Source organism: Schistocerca gregaria, chromosome 1 (assembly GCF_023897955.1).
Source record: "Schistocerca gregaria isolate iqSchGreg1 chromosome 1, iqSchGreg1.2, whole genome shotgun sequence".
Taxonomy (NCBI): domain Eukaryota; kingdom Metazoa; phylum Arthropoda; class Insecta; order Orthoptera; family Acrididae; genus Schistocerca; species Schistocerca gregaria.
In genome coordinates this window covers 641,981,203-642,001,967 of record NC_064920.1, presented here as the reverse complement: position 1 = coordinate 642,001,967, position 20,765 = coordinate 641,981,203, and the positions used below count along the sequence as shown (strand labels likewise).

At 43.9% G+C, this 20,765-nt stretch overlaps 1 protein-coding gene and 1 non-coding gene across 6 annotated transcripts in view; both read left to right on the top strand.

Moving 5' to 3' along the window:
- Positions 1-20,765, top strand: part of LOC126360585 (collagen alpha chain CG42342-like) — a 1,334,941-nt gene that overhangs the window by 3,084 nt on the left and 1,311,092 nt on the right. The gene's annotated exons all lie outside the window — the stretch shown is intronic.
- Trnat-ugu (transfer RNA threonine (anticodon UGU)) lies at positions 11,577-11,651 on the top strand. The gene has a single exon. It is a non-coding gene; the product is annotated as a tRNA-Thr (tRNA).

Below are 20,765 nucleotides of genomic sequence, written 5' to 3'. Positions count from 1 at the left end.
AGCGGCAGGAGGGGCGAGAAACAATTTCCCCCGCACGCGGCCACGACCGCTCGTTACCAGGCGCTGCGCTGCGCTGCAACCTGACGTCTACCGGGCTCTCCCACGGCGGCGTCGCAGCGCCGGAACGTGAGCGAGCCGGCCAATTGGGACAAGTAGGGATCGTTGTAATTGCAGATGAATGAGAAGCAATTGGGAGCGGGCCTCTTACGAAAGCACGAGCCGGGCCCGCCGGTGTCCGGCCGCCGCTGTAACACTGCGTCCGCCCGTACACAGCCTCCTTGTCCCGAACTTGACCGTCGAATACCAGTGCTCGCGATTGGTTGCTGTTTAAATCTATAAAAATATGCCTGTGGTGCCCGTAGATGATGAAATTCGACATCTTCAGGAGTTGTACATTTCCGTACAATTTACGAAGAATGCGTGTTACTGTCATTAGTAATATCCGAAGGGTTACTGAAAGTACAGTCTAACGGCTATCAATTCATACGAGCAATTATTAACACCCGACCAGCCAAAAATCAGTCTGAAATATCACGCTTGTAAATAACTGTAATTATAATACACAATAAGAGCGGATGGATTTCAAAATGTTCAGATGTGTGTGAAATGCTATGGGACTCGACTGCTAAGGCCTTCAGTCCCTAAGCTTACACACTACTTAACCTAAATTATACTAAGGACAAACACACACGCCCATGCCCGAGGGAGGACTCGAACCTCCGCCGGGACCAGCCGGCGGAAAGAGTAATCCAGGGTGAGGCGAAATTCGACATCTTCAAGAATTGTACATTTACGCACAATTTATGAAGAATGCCTATTACTGCCATTAGTAATATTCGAAGAGTTACTGCAAGTACAATATAACGGCTATTAAAATTTATACGAGCAATTATTAACACCCGACCCGCCAACAATAAGTCTAAAATATCACGCTTGTAAATAACTGTAATTATAATCCACAATAAGAGTGGAAAGAGTAATCGAGGTGTTTTAGAAGACAACGGTTTGGCTTCAGGATAACAAATAAAGCGAAGTCTTAATATTTCAATAAGGTCCGGTAAGATTGTCGTACATTCTTCACTGTTATAAAGGGCCATCTACTGAAGTAAGGTTAGTGTCACTAGAAGCCACCAACTCGAAACTGAGCTCCATTATATTGACATAACATTGTGACCGAAAAGCTTCTGCGAAGTGTCGAAATTTCTTAATCGATGAAAAAATTGTTTCACTTTGCAAAAATCATCGGAAATACACTACTAACTATGCGTAAAACGTCTCATTCCTGTCTATTTTCGACATTTGAAACAATTGTCTGATCCGTGATGTGGTCATTAGAAAAATGCAGAATTTAATCTTGGCTTTTCCATCTGCAAACGACCAGATATTTATAGGCGCACTGGAATTCAAAACCTAATTCGTCGGTAGAAAATAGAACAGGCGTTTAATATATATGCGATGAACTTAGTTCTTTTTTCTCGCACACAGCTGGACATAGCGATATGCATATCGCTGTGGCGCTTGGCACTGAGGACTAGACTACTGGAACGAAACACATTCTCTAGGGAAAGCCACACAGTGACGTCGGATGTTTAACCATCGGCGTTCATTTGCTCCATATTTCTTGTTGGAACCACTACGCTATTTTGGTGTGTACCCCGTAACACTGAGAAGTTATGAAGTTCAGTAGCAACAGCTTGTTCAGAAATTAGGTCGTGCTTATAGTACTTAGTTGCTGCAGTTTCAAGGCTCACAGTACATCAGAGAAACAGTAAATGAGAAGAGAGTGAGACAGCGTGGCTACACTATTCCCACGTTCAATCTCTATATTGAGCAAACAGTAGTAGAAACCATGAAACGGGGAAAAGAGATCAGAAGTCTGAGAAAAGAAGTAAATATCTCAGTGCTAGCCAATGACATGAGACGGAAAGAGGGTGGAAGGTCACGGGAATGGATATTGTCTCGAGAGGAGGATTTAAGATCAAATGAACTTCAGATGGATGGTTCAGATGGCTCTGAGCACTATGGGACTTAATATCTGAGGTCATCAGTCCTCTAGAACTTAGAACTACTTAAACCTAACTAACCTAAGGACATCACACACATCCATACCCGAGGCAGGATTCGAACCTGCGACCGTAGCTGTCGCGCGGTTCCGGACTGAAGCGCCTAGAACCGCAGGGCTACATCGGCCGGCTAAATGAACTTCAATAAAAGTAAAACAAAGCAAAATGAGTGTAGTGAACCAGGTCAGTGATACTGGGAAACTATATTAGGAAATTAAAAGCTAAAAATGTTAAGCGCATTTTACTCTTCGGACGACATGGAGGGTATACTATGCAAACTGCCAATACCAAGAGAACAGTTTCTTGAAAAGAGAAATCTTAACATGGAACATAAATTTGTTTTACGAAATCTTTGTCTCTAGTTTTGCCTTGTATAGAAGTCAAATGTGGATGATAAACGGTACAGACAAGAGCAGAATAGCAGTTTTTTAAGTGTAGTACTACAGAAGAATGCTCAAAAATTGTTGCGCATACCGGATAGCTAAGGAAGAGACATTGAATAGAGTCGAGAAAAGAGTTTGCTGGCGTAGCTTCATAAAAAGAAGAGGAAGATTGGTAGGACATATTCTGAGCCACGAAGTCATAATAAACCGTTTCAAGTGAGGTATGTGCTGTAGTTACGCAGAGGTAAAGAAGTAGACTGGATAGACTACCGCAGAGAGATGCATCAAACCAGTGGTTGGTTGATTCGGGGGAGGAGACCAAACAGCGAAGTCATCGGTCCCATCGCATTAGGGAAGAATGGGGAAGGAAGGCGGCCGTGCTCTTTCTAAGGAACCATCTCGGCATTTGCCTGAAGCGATTTAGGGAAAATCACGGAAAACCTAAATCAGGATGGCCGTGCGCGGGTTTAAACCGTTGACATCCCGAATGCGAGTCCATCGTGCTAAGTACTGCGCCACCTCGCTCGGTCATCAAACCCGTCTCTAGACTAAAGCTACAATAACGTTGCATTTTGAAGAATTTTTTTCGAAAAATTGACGAAATATATATTTAGACTTTCTGAAAGTAAAGCCGTTTGCTTTACCGTGGCAACTAGATACGCGTGCTACCAGAGGCTAGTTCGGTACTACTTCACTATTTCGAAATAATTAATGTACATTTATAAGTGAGTGCAAGAAGCGTCTCTTGTATGGCTTTGAGTATTACTAAATGACTACTTCTCTACGTATCTTGTACTTTTTGTCTGTCACTTGATAACTAAGGCTGAAAATTATGTGTATATGTTTCGATATTCACAGTCGAAGGAACTCAGGAAGGTTATGATTTGGAGTCGTTTTTTACGAAAATTCTGAAGAGACGGAGAAGAAGGCGGGGCCGTGACATGTTACCGGCACTAACCCCATATTATACGGTTCAGTGACAATACCGAAAAGCCAAATTTGTATAATAGGACAGCGTTTTGAATTCCATACCACCCTGATTGTGAATCCAGCGATCAAAGTAAAAGCCATGTTCGTATTTTCATAATTTGATAATCTACGGTAGTTGCGTACAGGGAGAATTTATGTAAGTTACGTCGTCCGGTTTTCAAAGACGTCACGTTAAAATCCTTTTCTGTTGTTTCTGTGACTTTTCAGTTACTCACCTTTATTACCCATTTTTATTTTGGTAATGCGGATGTCGCCAACCTGAGAATGTATGCCTTTTTCAATACAGTACCCTACGTTGTCTTCTGAGGATGATAATCTTACCCAGAATTCCATCAGTTAATTTCTATTGTCAGCAGGTGAACAAATTTTGAAAGTCAGAAGATACAAGAGAAACAACGTAATAGTAAAGACTGAGCAGTGGCGCTTCTGTTCGTACTGGAAAAAAAAGTTCGTGTTTGGGGTTTCGTGATGTTCTGTCCTAAAATACACACATTTGTCGGTAGTTTGTCGTGCTCTTGTTCCTTTTGTTAGAGGCCACTTATGTGTGATGCTTATGGTATACTAGTATTTGAAAGCCACATTGTATATGGATACAATTAATATAACAAGCTATGAAAGTAGCATGGCCTCTGATTAGGTAGCTCGTAATTTATTTTAGAAGGTATTAATTGATGAAGTTAGTCTGAGAAATAGTTGTAAGTCATTAATGTGTCACTACCAAATCCTTGGGTGACAGAAGAAATATTGAATTTAATTGATGAAAGGAGAAAATATAAAAATGCAGTAAATGAAGCAGGCAAAAAGGAATACAGACGTCTCAAAAATGAGATCGACAGGAAGAGCAAAATGGCTAAGCAGGGATGGCTAGAGGACAAATGTAAGGATGTAGAGGCTTATCTCACTAGGGGTAAGATAGATACTGCCTACAGGAAAATTAAAGAGACCTTTGGAGATAGGAGAACCACTTGTATGAACATCAAGAGCTCGGACGGAAACCCAGTTCTAAGCAAAGAAGATAAATCAGAAAGGTGGAAGGAGTATATAGAGGGTCTATACAAGGGCGATATACTTGAGGACAATATTATGGAATTGGAAGAGGATGTAGATGAAGACGAAATGGGAGATACGATACTGCGTGTAGAGTTTGACAGAGCACTGAAAGACCTGAGTCGAAACAAGGCCCCCGGAGTAGACAACATTCCATTGGAACTACTGACGGCCTCGGGAGAGCCAGTCCTTACAAAACTCTACCATCTGGTGAGCAAGATGTATGAGACAGGCGAAATACCCTCAGACTTCAAGAAGAATATAATAATTCCAATCCCAAAGAAAACAGGTGTTGACAGATGTGAAAATTACCGAACTATCAGTTTAATAAGTAACAGCTGCAAAATACTAACACGAATTCTTTACAGATGAATGGAAAAACTAGTAGAAGCTGACCTCGGAGAAGATCAGTTTGGATTCCGTAGAAATGTTGGAACACGTGAGGCAATACTGACCTTACGACTTATCTTAGAAGAAAGATTAAGGAAAGGCAAACCTGCGTTTCTAGCATTTGTAGACTTAGAGAAAGCTTTTGACAATGTTGACTGGAATACTCTCCTTCAAATTCTGAAGGTGGCAGGGGTAAAATACAGGGAGAGAAAGGCTATTTACAATTTGTACAGAAACCAGATGGCAGTTATAAGAGTCGAGGGACATGAAAGGGAAGCAGTGGTTGGGAAGGGTGTGAGACAGGGTTGTAGTCTCTCCCCGATGTTATTCAATCTGTATATTGATCAAGCAGTAAAAGAAACAAAAGAAAAATTTGGAGTAGGTATTAAAATCCATGGAGAAGAAGTAAAAACTTTGAGGTTCGCCGATGACATCGTAATTCTGTCAGAGACAGCAAAGGACTTGGAAGAGCAGTTGAACGGAATGGATAATGTCTTGAAAGGAGGATATAAAATGAACATCGACAAAAGCAAAACGAGGATAATGGAATGTAGTCGAATGAAGTCGGGTGATGTTGAGGGTATTAGATTAGGAAATGAGACACTTCAAGTAGTAAAGGAGTTTTGCTATTTGGGGATCAAAATAACTGATGATGGTCGAAGTAGAGAGGATATAAAATGTAGACTGGCAATGGCAAGGAAAGCGTTTCTGAAAAAGAGAAATTTTTTAACATCGAGTATAGATTTAAGTGTCAGGAAGTCATTTCTGAAAGTATTTGTATGGAGTGTAGCCAGGTATGGAAGTGAAACATGGACGATAAATAGTTTGGACAAGAAGAGAATAGAAGCTTTCGAAATGTGGTGCTACAGAAGAATGCTGAAGATTAGATGGGTAGATCACATAACTAATGAGGAAGTATTGAATAGGATTGGGGAGAAGAGAAGTTTGTGGCACAACTTGACCAGAAGGAGGGATCGGTTGGTAGGACATGTTCTGAGGCATCAAGTGATCACCAATTTAGTATTGGAGGGCACCGTGGAGGGTAAAAATCGTAGAGGGAGACCAAGAGATGAATACAGTAAGCAGATTCAGAAGGACGTAGGTTGCAGTAGGTACTGGGAGATGAAGAAGCTTGCACAGGATAGAGTAGCATGGAGAGCTGCATCAAACCAGTCTCAGGACACTGAAAACCACAACAACAACAACCATCGTATGTTTTAAATTTGTTTCATGCTAATCAAGATGCTAACACAGTGATACGTCCCTGTGCAGACTAGTCCGTATCAAAGCAGGGAACGGTAAATGATCATTTTATTTGAATTAGAATAAACCATCGCGGCGTTCTCCTGAAATGAAGTCAGATTAGCCAGACAGAATTCTGCGTCACTTTCTCCGAAATCTGAGTGCAGTGAGTTGATCGCCAAGCGTTCCACACATATAAAATTCATTCTCATTATGCCGACTATGGATTTTCGTTGTTAGCTGGAAATGTTCCGTTATCTGAGGATAAGACACCACGAGTAGTCACATAATGCTTGAAATCATGTCTTTATTCTCAATAGGAAGCTCTTAATTTTACCCGCATTTTGAGTAGGCGATTGAGTTCTTTCGCTGGCAAACTGACAAGCTATGGAGCTCTTGTTCATGTTCGTTATTTACTCACCGGGCTGCAGTCTGAAATTCAAGGACGACATGTATTCGTTAGTCGCTCGGTAACACTAGCCGTTGAAATATGGCGTACAGTTGTAATCTAACCCTGCCAGTAAAGTACATGCGTTTCTGCAACTGATCTAAGTTGCCAGGCGGAGCACGCATCCACGTACCTGGATTAGTGTTGCCTGAGTGTCTGCGTCTTCGTTTTGGACAATCCGAAGAAGCGATATTCGAAACAGATAGTGAAGTGTCTGTGGTCTCGCAGATTGTGCCTTTCTGCTATGTCGTGAGGTGTGCCTAGATATTTCAGCTGGTGTGATCAACGCCCATGAAAATCGAACTGTGGTCCGATACACAGTTTTAATCTGCAAGGAAGATACCATACCTTGTACACTCCGCAACAGAATTGCCGTTCACTCTTGAGATAACTGACATCAACTTACAACCAGTCAAGGACTGAACACGAGAGCGAGATTCAAACAATTGTACAAAGTAGTGTGCGCCATGTATTGTATAGTGGCTTGCGTAAAATTCGCACAAAATTTTAATTCTTAATTCTTTTCAGCCAAGAAAATACATATGCTCCTTTAATTTTAATGCATAAAATCTATGATGTGAAGGGAAATGTTGACAAAAAGCAGCATTCATGCCTGGAGGTTGTGAAAATTCTTCTATCTTGTGGCACGACCACTCAACGTTATGCCGTGATTGTTCTTATCACACACACGGAAAGTTTCTCATTCAGTATGCTAGGAATAGAAGTAAACCGGGATGTAGGTGGAATAATTATTGTGTGTGGTTCATGTGTTTCATTATTACCTTTACTTCTACGTACGGTGCATGGTGGACAGTACCTTGTATCACTACTAGTCATTCCCAACTCGATCTTCAGGCCTCCAACGAAAATCCGTCAATTACTGAGACCAGTTAAAGACGCTGTGGGTCTCGGAACACCAGGACCCTACGAAATACCCTGTGAGTGTGGCCAGAAGTACATCGGACAAACAGTGCGCACGGTGGAACAAAGCAGGAAAGAACATGAGAGGTATTACCGCCTACGCTATCCAGAGAAATCTGCGTTAGCTGAGAATGCATTAGAAAACGGTCACCACATAAAATTTGACGATACCTCTGTCGTGGCTCGCACTGACGGCTTCTGGGACAGTTTAATACAGGAAGCTATTAAAATAAAAATTACCACAAACACCCTCAATAGAGACGGTGGCTTACAGCTCAGCGCTGCGTGGGATCCAGCGATCGCGCGGTTGAAGAGGGCACCTCGAACGCCGACTCAAAACATGCCCATATATGGCAATGTCACGGGCACCAGTGACGTCACAGTCGGTAGCTAGGGTATATTAGGGCGCGCCGGCAGCCCACTGGCAGTCATAACACTTGACAATGGTCAAGGAGTGCTTGGCCGAAAGCTCGTGTAGTTTTAACCAATTGACGGGGTTGGAAACCCGAGAACATTTTATTCAATGTTATCGCCGCGAGACTCTGCATTCATACAAAATCGACAGTAATTTCCGGAGTACCCCTAGGAAGTGTAACAGGTCCGTTACCGCTTACAGTGTATATAAATGACTTAGTAGAAAGCGTCGGACGCTTTTCAAGACTGTTCGCAGATGATGCGGTTGTCTACAGCAAAGTAGCAACGCCAGGAGACAATATATATAGGCAGAATGACCTGTAGAGAATTGATGAAAGGTGCAGACTCCGGCAGTTGACCCTGAACTTAAATAAGTTTAAAGGGGCCCTCACACGTTCAATAATATTGTCAAACTGCCAATATAATTACCGTCTGAGGGCATCTATTGACTTATTGTCAGTCCTAGAAATATTGATGAGCAGTATTGATTTACCTCACAATATTGTCACTACACATTGACTTCACGAACCAGCTACGTGGCGTTAGTGTGCACTGTTTATTTTTTTAATTTCACCGTGGTGTATACCATACCTTAAATTCAGTTTTTAAGGAGTCTTTGAACACAAAAGAATTTTAAAAGACATGTGCAAGGGTAATCATTGTTTATGCCACTTTAGCATGTTTAATGGAGGATTTTTTATAACACTGCTTACTTCATTAATTTGAAAATGTGGTATAGATTGTTGTGTAACTTAGCAGTTCTGAAAAACGTCCCCTTTCCGAAAAATAAGCCATGTATCTGTAGAGACTAGTAAAATGTCTGGGAAGTGCATGTCAGTTACACCAAATTATCAGAAAGCGCTTAAAGTTTGAGGTTAATTTCCTGAACAGGTCCTTGCCAGGCAGATGTAATTGCTTTATAGGTTTCCACAGAATTTTACAAATTGTGCTTGCTGATATTACAGAACTAAACTTCGAGCATTAGAATGACTTGTCTGTCGCCAGATATCTCTAAATTACTCCTAATCTCTTGTCGAATGCGATTGCCGCTCTCATTAATGTATTTTTCTGTTTTATTTTATCTCGTATCAATACTAATAACTTTTCATGCTAGGCAGAAGTCAGCGGGAAATAATATATAAAATATTCTGGGTTCGTGATTCTGATTTTGGTCAGTGAATTAATATGTGATCATTGGCTCCTTTTTTCAACCAATCTCTGACCCATTTCTTCTTTTTAGGGTTTTTTTTCTGTTGCTCGCATGTTATGGCTAATATAAATGCAGCACACGCTTTCTTCGCCCTCGTGAAATCACGTTGCCATTGTTATTGATGGTGGAGGTCGTTTCAGTATATTGATGGTATGACAAACTAGTGCTGTCAATACACATTGACCGTGTGCATATCCCTTAACATATTGCGCATACACAAGAAAAGAACCACTGTAGTGCAACTATGCTATTTATGAGAAATTGCTGGAAATAATACACACTGCAAAATATCTAGGAGGAACCTTAAGGGAAAAAACACACAAAACAAACAGTAGGAAAATCAGACGGCAGACTAAGATTCACAGGAAGAATTTTAAGAAAACGTATCCACGAAAAAAGTAGCAAGGAGCTTGTTCGACCGATCCTTGAGTATCGTTTATGAGTATGGGGTCGTTACGACGTAGGACTGACGGAAGAGGTAGAGAAGATCCAACCGAAGAGCGGCGCAGTTCGTCACGGGATCGTTTAGTCAGCGCGAGGGCGTCACCTAGATGGTCAACTAACTGCATTGTCAGTCGTTGCAACAGAGGCGCAGTGCATCACGGAGAGGTTTAATGTTGAAATTTCGAGAGAGCCCTTTCTGGCAAGAGTCGGACAACGTATTACTTCCTTCCACATACACGTCAAGAAATGATCACGATAAGACGTTCTAGTAATTAGAGGTAATACTGAGGCTTCAGAATTCTTCCACACGCCATTCGCGAATGGAGTGGGGTAGGGGGAATAGTGATGCCGAAAGTACCCTCCGCAATAGAGCATTAGGTGGTTCCCACAGTATGACTTAGCCGCTGTATTCGAACATTACGGGATTGGTCTTCGTACTCATCTGCGTTAACTTACATTTTTCTACATTCAGATGTCATTCGTCACACAAAATGAAAATTCTGTCTAACTCATACTGTAAGCCCCTGCAATCACAGAAAGATGACACTTTGCAGCAGACTGCTACGTCATGATCAAACATTCATAGAATGCTGTTCACTCTATGCGTTAGATCTTTTAAGTATCTAGAGAACAAGACCGGACATATCACACATTTCTGGGGCAGTCCTGACGACACACTTGTCACTGATGAAGACTCACTGTCCACGGCAACGTGCGGGGTTCTATTACTTACGAAGTCTTCGACAGACTCATGTTTGGGAACCTATTCGATATTCTCATACTTTCATTAACAGTCTACATTGGAGCACGGTGCCAAACTTTTTGCGAAAATCTACGAACATGGAATCTGCCTCTCATCTTCATTCATGGTTCGGGTACCATGTGAGAAAAAGGCAACCTGAATTTTGCATGCGAGATGCTTTCTAAATCCGTGGTGACTCCGGGACAGAAGCTATACTGTTTCGAGGTAGTTTATTACTTTCTAAAATAGAAATACTCAACAGTTCTGAGGGAAACCGATACAAGGTGTACTGGTCTGTAATTTTGAGGGTCCTTCTTTTACATTACTTTTAAATTGGAACCACATGCGCTTTTTCCCTGTCGCCTGGAACCTTGAGCTTATCGAGAGATTCGCGATAAATGCAAGCTAAGGGCCAAGTAGTCTGTAAAATAGAAGTGGGATTACACGGAGACGTGACGACTTATTTGTTTCCAACTCTTTCAGTCACTTGTCACGGCATGGGATGCTCATTTCTTTTAGTTGTACACATAAACAGAATATGGAGGTAGTATATGTTCCCGAAAGAACAGTTACTGTTGATGACCATGCAGCTTCGCTAGAATGAAATGATAATTAAATGGACAACCTAACAGCAAACAGACGTTGATATACTTCATTGGGGACATGTTGAAGATGTGCGCCCTGACTGTGATTCGAACGCGGGATCTCCTGCTTACATGGCAGACGCTTTATCCATCTGAGCCCCCGAGGGCACAGAGGATAGTGCACCTGCAGGGTCTTATCCCTTGCACGCTCCCCGTCAAACCCACATTCCCAACATGTCCACACCAGTACACCACTTCATATACAGTTAAAATATGGCATCCCGGCCATCGACTTTCTTGTGCGAACGCACACACTATGCCCGAACTCGTATGGGACTTGGTAGATTAATCTGCCACGACTAATGAGTATGATGGACAAATACCTATCAGGCGCACAACGAATGTAGTGGTGTAGACATGTTGGGAGCCGGCCGAAGTGACGGAGCGGTTCTAGGCGCTTCAGTCTGGAACCGCGCGACCGCTACGGTTGCAGGTTCGAATCCTGCCTCGGGCATGGATGTGTGTGATGTCCTTAGGTTAGTTAGGTTTAAGTAGTTCTAAGTTATAGGGGACTGATGACCACAGAAGTTAAGTCACGTAGTGCTCCGAGCCATTTGAAGCATTTTGAACATGTTGGGAATGTGGGTCTCACGGGGAGCGTGCAAGGGATAAGTCCCTGCAGTCGCACTATCCTGTGTGCCCTCGGTGGCTCAGATGGACAGAGCGCCTGCCATGTAAGCAGGAGATCCCGGGTTCGAGTCCCGGTCAAGGCGCACATCTTCAACATGTCCCCAATGAAGTATATCAACGTCTGTTTGCCGCTAGGGTGTCCGTTTGATTATCATTACATAAACAGAAGCCCAAGCTTTTATCTGTCCTCTTAGTATAAATAATGCTAAGGAAAAAAATACTCGCTCATCGCATATAAGAAAAGCTTAGGAGCAAGCAGGGTTGAAATAAGGTGTTGAACACCACAGCTAACATGTAGCTTTGACCATAGGACGCACCTGCGGTACAAGCAGCTACACTCTCTCCTGAAACCGCAGCCCACATTCTCTCAGATTTTTTATTGCACTTCCATCCGCTTGACGCCCTGGGAACTGTCATGTCACCATTTTTACTTCCATTTATATCTCAGAGCAGTGTAGATGGTAGGAGGTTCGTAGTTCAGAAACCCGGCGGCTTCAGAGTCACGCGCCGTATGCAGGGGACGAGGTGAGGGGCGCTGATGAGCGTATAGCATCGAGCGACCATGTCCAGTCACGCGGCAAGGGATTAAGCCCGAGGCATTCGTCTGTCAATCACATCTGTGTGGAGTGTGCGTCCCCGAAATTAATTTCCGGGGAATGCTCTCCGAAGACCGCCTAAAAGCGTGCCGTCGGGCAAAGGCGTACTAAGGCCGCGGAGAAAGTACGTACTTTAATTACAGTTAACGAGGTATTCCCGGATTCTTTCTTTGTAAAAGACCGCCAGACAGAGAACGGTCCGTAAATTCACTGAGTAAGTCACGTCGGACCGGAGGACAAGTATTCTGGGAAACGGACTCTGAGGAGAGAGCCGGCGCGCCGAAGAAAGAGCATTGTATGGGAATGGGCCGGCAGGGCCGGGGCCCGGGCCTTTTAAGCCGGCCGCTAATTGGCCACTGCCGCGGCCGAAGGCCGCAATTGGCCTCTCTGTTCTCCTCGTCCCGTACCACAACCTGCTGTCTGTCCGCTTTTTGCGACTCGCTGCAGGCCAGCCTTGCACTGCCACTGTCCGTCGCTGCCCGGGCCCACTGCAGTGGCGGGCGTTCCGTAGTGGCACTCGCCGTGATTCAGGACGCGGTCCGCCCTGATGCAAATTTGTTTCGCTCTTAATTTAGATCCAGGGACTGTGTCTGTAGCCTTTGGTACCGACATCTTATTTTACTTTTCCGTGTCTTTTGCTAGGTCAGTTTTGTGTTTAAGAAGTTAAATAAAAAATGCACAGATATTCACCATCACAACATCCGTCCCACTCCCCTACGCCCCCCGCACCCCCGGATCTTCTGCTTCACCAAAAAAAGTCAAGATTGTGAGTTAAGTGCCGACAGAATGCTGATTTGTATCTTGTTGGTTACCTCCTGGAACAGATGTACGAGGTCTTTTAGAAGAAAGTGGACATACATTCTGAGGTAATGTTACTGCTCAGTCTCTGGAGAAATCGTTGTATTAACGCATACACTATTCTTCCTTGTTTCAGACATATATGAGGCGTGTTTTTTAAGTAAGTGCCGTTTCGAAATTAAAAAAAAGACGTGCTAAGATATCTCAATAATTTTATTTTTACATGAAAGCCTGTTCCTTAATCTACTTTTTTTTACATAATTTCCGTCAATGTTGAGGCACTTGTCATAATGTTGTACCAGTTTTTGAATACCCTCCTCATAGAAGTCTGCCTACCTGACTTGTTAACTACTGCATCACCACTGTTTTGACTTTGTCATCGACTTGAAGACGCTGACCGCCCAGGTGTTTCTTCAAGTGCAGGGACAGTGGTAGTCACTGGGCGCAAGATCGGGGCTGATCGGAGGATGATCTAGAGTTTCCCATCGAAAAGACGTGATGAGATCTTTGGTCTGATTCACCACATGCGGAAGGGCATTGTCGTGCAGCAAAACGATGCCGTTGCTCAAATTCAATGGACTGTTGCTTTGATTCTGGTGTGACGTAGGCCACCCATGTTTCATCGACCGTAGCAATTTGGCTTAAGAAATCATCACCCTCATTGTGGTACCACTCAAGGAAAGTCAATGCACTGTCTAAACGTTTGGTTTTGTGCACATCCGTCGACATTTTCGATACCCAAAGTGCGCACAATTTTCGGTAATTCAAGTGCTCGGTCACAATGACATACAAAACACTACAAGAAACATTAGGAAAGTCATCCCGCAAGGAGGATACCGTAAAGCGTCTGTTTTCTCTCACCTTATTTTCCACTTCCTGCACCAAGCTTTCATTAACGACCGAAGAACACCCACTCCGTTGTTCATCATGCACATTTGTGCGGCCATCTTTAAATGCTCTCACCCACTTTCTTACCTTTCCATCACTCATAATGTTTTCTCCGTAAACTGTACAGATCTCACGATGAATATCGATCGCTTTTAGGCCTTTAGCACTAAGAAATCTTATAACAGCCCGTACTTCACAGTCGGCGGGACTCACGATTATCAGTGTCATCTCAAACACTCAGTACACAACGTAAACAAGGCAAAATCAGACTATAATGGCGTCAGTGCGTAGATTAAGGTACAGGCTTTCATGTAAAAATAAAATTATTGAGATATCTTAGCACGTCTTTTTTTAATTTCAAAACGGTACTTACTTGAAAAACGCGCTTCGTACATGTTTGAAATTGTGCGAAATGGAATAGGTGCAACTGGAGAGATTACTGATTCGCAACAGAGCTTACAGAACCAATTTTTCATCAGAAGCTACCCATTCACAATATTCATGTCGTCTAAATCATCTTGTTCGAGCTGCTGCACAGGTGGATGGTGACAGAAGTACAGGTTTTACTCACGTATCAAGCACCAGACTCTGTGCCTCTGTGCCGAACTGCCTGGTCGGGCAGTTTCTTCTAGAGTCTTGGTGGATTGCATACAACTGCTCCGCGAATGATTCCACGTCATTTACAGCTCGCTCAAACATTGCATACTTGACGAACGTCGGAAGGTCGTAGAGGCTCGTATGCAGTCCTTTGCATTTATGTTACAATGCAGCCAGACATAAAATGTATAGGCACACTCAGCGTAAGTAAATCTCATGTTGTCTCATAACAGAATGTTAATTATACTAGGCAGCTGCTAGTGATTTCTCCTGTTCAGGGAAGTCATATCGGTAACGCTTGTAATTCCTCGAGTACGCCCCTTCATGTGGGCGACATGTTAGTCGGCTTGAGTTTCAGCAGCATCGCGGTAACCGTTTGGAATGCTGTATAGTATTTCAAATAACGTTGCGTCATCAGATTATGCACATTGCAACTCGACGCTACGAATTCCACGAGATTCCTCAAAAGAAAATAAAGGGAAGAAAAACTGTTAAATCATTTTATTACGTAAGCTGTCAGATTGATATTTTGTCTCAACGCAAACCATAAACTGATTTCTGTTATCTATATGAACAGCCCACAAAGAAGAAAGAAGTTCCTCTTCCATGAAACTGAACCTTAAAACACATTTAAAGCGAATTAAATTTCAGTCTCAAATTTGGGCCTAGCCGGTGAAAACTAAACCTTATTCCAACTGAAATTGCAGATGATTGCGAATATCTTGGAAGAACTTATCACTGAGTAATTATTTTGTAACGATTGCTGCAGCTGTATCGGAACTGTATCGAATTTCAGGTCCCATATGTTGACCGATTTCTCTTAGTACTGTGCTTATCTTTCTTTTCAAGTCATCGCTGGCATCTGGGATGTGGTGTAAGGAAAGATGGTTACGAGCTCCTGATGGAACGATACGCCGTGTACTTTGTGTAGAGCGCCCTGTAAATCTCGCAGCTCGACGGACTGCGTTGTCTCATTTAGGCAGGCGTCCAGGCTGAAGTGCAGACCGCCGGTGACCGGCGCGCTTTACGCTTTACGACCGCGACTGGTGCTCTGTATTACATGGCCCCACCGTAAATTGTATCGCCAGCGGCACTTAACCGTCGAAAGAGGTGTAAAATCTGTGCCGAAAGCACTTCCTCCTTCTCTCCTGACATGAAGTGACCTCCCGTTAGTTTATTGGCAGGCACTTTATGTACGCACAGTGCTGGACACGATAGCAATCGTTTCAAAGGCCGCCTGATCCTTATTTTTCTCACCGTATCGAAATAATGAGTGGTTAGTAGAACAATCGAGCGTAACGACGGGAACAAAAGAACGATAACAACTTTTCTTTGGCGATTGCAAGTGTAAAAATAAAATGTTTTTGTACATTTTCCAATGTATTACCCGTTTCTTTATAGATATGTACATAACATTAAATTGGTATTTATAATTATTTCTCATTGAACCGTAACTGGTGAGGTGATATTTTTGTAACGCAACCGGTGAGGCTGGGCTATACAAGGTGACTTTTTTCACCGTCTAAAAACTCCAGGGATTGATCGATGAGAGGATACGCAACAAAAAAGTTCTAATGAACTTATGTCCGGAAATGCATGGTTTCCATGGTAGAGACCATTTATTCAATCATACTTGGTTACGTACACTACGGCCTAACACGCGCTGTACCATACAGCCACAGTTACGGTATACGTGGTTTCCTCCTAGAGGGTGGTACTGTTCCTCATACGTCACTAACTAGCGTCCTCTCCTGCAGTAGTAATTGGTAATGCTGTGTCCGGTTCACTTCTCTTGCTGACTCATGTTGTAGTGGACTTGATACAGCGTTGTGCACAATGGTTCCCTATTCCAATCGAAAGCTTACCAGCGTGGTGTTTACTTACGGAAAGGCAAATGGCAACGGAAGGTGGGCAGCAAAGTTGTATCAGAGCCCTATCCCCGCCGACGACAACCGCAGCATTCAGTGTTCGCAGCAGTGCTCCGCCATTTGTCTGAGACAGGGTCGTTTCAGGAAGCAGGAAATCATGAAGGACGTACCCGAAATGTTCGGACTCCAGATTTGGAAGAAAATGTGATTAAGACTGTGGAAGGCGATCACTGTGTCAGTACCAGGCAGTTGGCACGCCAATACAGGGTAAGCCCGACGACGGTGTGGAACATTCTCCATGACAGTTGTTACTACCATTATCACTTACAATGTGTGCAGGGCTTACTAGTGACAGACTTTCCACATCGGGAGCAGGTTTGTCACTGGTTTCTTCATCAGGCAACCACGATTCAAGGATATGTGTCACCCATCCTACTCACAGATGAGGCCACCTTAAGCGGAGTGGTATCTTCAGCTATAATATCAGTCATGTGTGGGATATTGTGCAGAACTCCCATAGTATGGTGACAGAGAATCATCAGCATCGGTGCAGCTGAGATGTGTGGGCCGGGATAATTGGCGACCGTATTTTGGTACTAGTCTTCCTTCCACGTCGCCTAACAGGCCGGAACTACTGGCTTTTCTTGCGGGTGACTTTGCCTCCCCTGCTGGAAGAAGTGCCATTGACGATTACGTGGGTGCTACATGATAGCGCCCCAGTCCACTTCCCTGTTATTGTCCGGAAGCATCTCACTCGTGCCTTCTCTGATCGATGGATCGAACGAGGGGTGCAGCTGTATGGCGGGCTCGTTCCCCAGATTTCAGCCCGTGCGGTTTCTGGTAATGGGGCCCTCTCAAAAGTATCGTGTATGCAGTACCCCATGCAGATGTGGAAACACTGGAGCAGCATATTCATGCTGCCTTTGACACTGTTCGGATGCAGCCTGGCCGATGTGAACGTGTGAGACAGAACATGCTACGGCGAGTATAAGCATGCATTGAGGCACATGGAAACCATTTTCAACACTTACTGTAACTGTGCCTGATGGTACAGCGCTTTTAGACCGGAGTCTTTGTAAAAATGTATAATTGAATAAATGGCCACTAGCTTGGAAACCATGCATTTCCAGGCACAAGTCCATTCCGTATCCTCTCATCGATCAATCTCTAGAGTTTGTACACGGTGGAAGAACTCATCCTGTGGATACCCAGTATTTTCTGTGACTCTTATACTTCAGTAGGGACGCAGAAATGAAAAACTTAAACTGAAATTTGAACAGTAGTTTTATTAATACCGCTGAACAGCTTTTGACACAGAAAATAAATTGTAATTAACAGAACTGACAAATTTCGAAACATATGCAAGCCAATAAAAAAATTTCTGCGTATTACACAATCCATATGTTTGCTTATTTTTTATAAACAAGTAAACAAAAAACTAACATTACGTTATACGAAGACTGGAACTTAAATAGTGGCAACTATTTATTCACAACCGGTACAAAAGAGTTACATGTTTCCAATGGTTCAAATGGCTCTGAGCACTATGGGACTTAACATCTATGGTCATCAGTCCTCTAGAACTTAGAACTACTTAAACCTAACTAACCTAAGGACAGCACACAACACTCAGCCATCACGAGGCAGAGAAAATCCCTGACCCCGCCGGGAACGAACCCGGGAAGCCCGCATCTCGTGGTCGTGCGGTAGCGTTCTCGTATCCCACGCCCGGGTTCCCGGGTTCGATTCCCGGCGGGGTCAGGTATTTTCTCTGCCTCGTGATGGCTGCGTGTTGTGTGCTGTCCTTAGGTTAGTTAGGTTTAAGTAGTTCTAAGTTATAGGGGACTGATGACCATAGATATTAAGTCCCATAGTGCTCAGAGCCATTTTTTGAACCCGGGCGCGGGAAGCGAGAGCGCTACCGCACGACCACGAGATGTGGGCAGTTACATGTTTGCATCTGTCACTGTCCTTCAAAGTAGTCACCAGCGTTGTGTAGCACCCCTTTGCCAGCGATGTGGAATGGGGTAGTATACCGTTAGCAGAGCGTGTTCTGTTGATGGTACGAATGGAGTTGTCAACTGCCTGTCGAATCTCTGGAAAAGTTCTGAAGCGAATGCCACTCACTTCGTTCTCAGCATCCCATGCTTCTTGTTGTGGTTTAATTCCATGAGCACTCTCGAACCAATATTCTCTAACATTATCATCCGCACTACATTCGTTTTCTAGTACGGATGTTGCTACGCACGAAACCCAGAGTCACTGCGTTTCGTAAACCACCTTCCAGATGCCATGCTACCTGAAAATTGGGAAATACAATATCAGAAAATAGATAGGTAGCTGTTATCGTTATGGACATGCAAAATTTCTGACAATAACGAATTACACAAAAAAACTCACCACGTTGATGAGAACTGCACCCAAGGTTACTAGTTTGCACAGACAACCACGTGCTATATTCCATACTACCTGTAAAACAGAAATCGAGAATATCACAAAAAAAGTTTCGCCACTGATGCAGTTGGGTGAGGAATATTCAGAATTTATAACATTCACAAATAAGATCAAATAATTCACCACACTGATGAGTATTGCACTTAAGCTGTCTCGCAGCGAACTGACTTGAAGGTATACGAACGGACAATGACTCATACCCATCTAAGAGTTTGATACACCATTGCTACCAGAGGGTTGTGAGTGTCACACACAACCTCGCCAGTTACGGTTTAAGGAAAAACAGTATGTCTTACGACATGGTCTTCGACACAACTTTACAACGGAAATGTTTGATCACGAGTACCAGGAAAAGAAAAATTATAGATTCATATTTTGTTTATTACTGTGAGAATGTAATCGGTTCACATGTAGTAATTTACCAGCGAGCAAGCTCTTGGCGTCCTTGGTAATTCATTAAAACTACAGCTGTGTAATTGAAGGACTAGTTCAAATGAGTGGCTTCGGAAGAGGAAGTCTTGGGAGCTGTTTTTCCTTTATTAAATTATCGTTTTTTAACCCTCAATTCGCCTGCCTGCTGGAAGCTACAATGCGCATGCACGAATCTCCCCTCCCTTGGTACTGGTTACACCCAACAGCCAAGACCTAAGCGTACGAAATTCTGAACTCGAAACTGTGAACTATGCGAACTGCATCGGATCGGAAGCCCGAAATTACTCCCTTAGTTTACCAAGAAACTGGTACACCCGTGCAGGGCCCCGCAAGCAAGCAAAAGTGCCGCAACACGGCACGGCATACACTCGACTATTGTCTGAAGTGGTGCTGGAGGGAACTGACACCATGAATCGTGCAGGGCTGTCCATAAATCCGTAATAGTACGAGGAGGTGGAGATCTCTGCTGAACAGCACATTGCAAGGCATCCCAGATATGCTCAATAATATTCATGTCTGGGGAGTTTGGTAGTCAGCGGAAGTGTTTAAACTCAGAACATTGATCCTGGAGTCACTCTGAACAAATTCTGGACGTGCTAGAATTGCCCTAGTCTGTCGGAATGCTCAATGGTTCAAATGGCTCCGAGCACTATGGGACTTAACATCTGTGGTCATCAGTCCCCTAGAACTTAGAACTACTTAAACCTAACTAACCTAAGGACAACACACACATCCATGCCCGAGGCAGGATTCGAACCTGCGACCGTAGCAGTCGTGCGGTTCCGGACTGAGCGCCTAGAGCCGCTAGACCACCGCGGCCGGCGAATGCACAATGGACATGACTGGATGCAGGTAATCAGACAGGATGCTTACGTTCGTATCACCTGTCAGTGTCTATCGAGACGTATGAGGGGTCCCATATCACACCAAGTAGACACGCTCCACACCATTACAGAGCCAGCTCGAACAGTCCCCTGCTGACATGAAGGGACCATGGATTCGTGAGGTTGTCTCCATACCCGTACACGTCCATCCGGTCGATACGATTTGAAACGAGACTCGTCCGACCAGGCAACATGTTTCCTGTCATCAACAGTCTCAGGTCGACGTTGAAGGACTCAAGAGGGGCGTAAAGCTGTGTGTAGTGAAGCCATCAAGGGTCCGCGAGTGGGCCGTCGGCTCTGAAAGCCCAAATCGATGATGTTTCGTTGAATGGTTCGCACGCGGACACTTGTTGACGGCCCAGCACTGAAATCTGCAGCAGTTTTCGGAAGGAGTGCACTTCTGTCACGCCGAACGATTCTTTTAAGTCGTCGTTGGTCCCGCTCTTGCAAGATCCTTTTCCGGCCGCAGCGACGTCGGAGATTTGATGTATTACCGGATTCCTGATATTCACGGTACACTCATCAGATAGTCGTACTGGAAAATCCCCACTTCATCGCTGCTTTGTCCTCTCGCTCGTACGCCGACTGTAATGCCACGTACAAACTCACTTAAATCTTAATAACCTTCCATTGTAGGAACAGTAGCCGATGTAGTTACTGCACCAGACATTTCTCGCCTT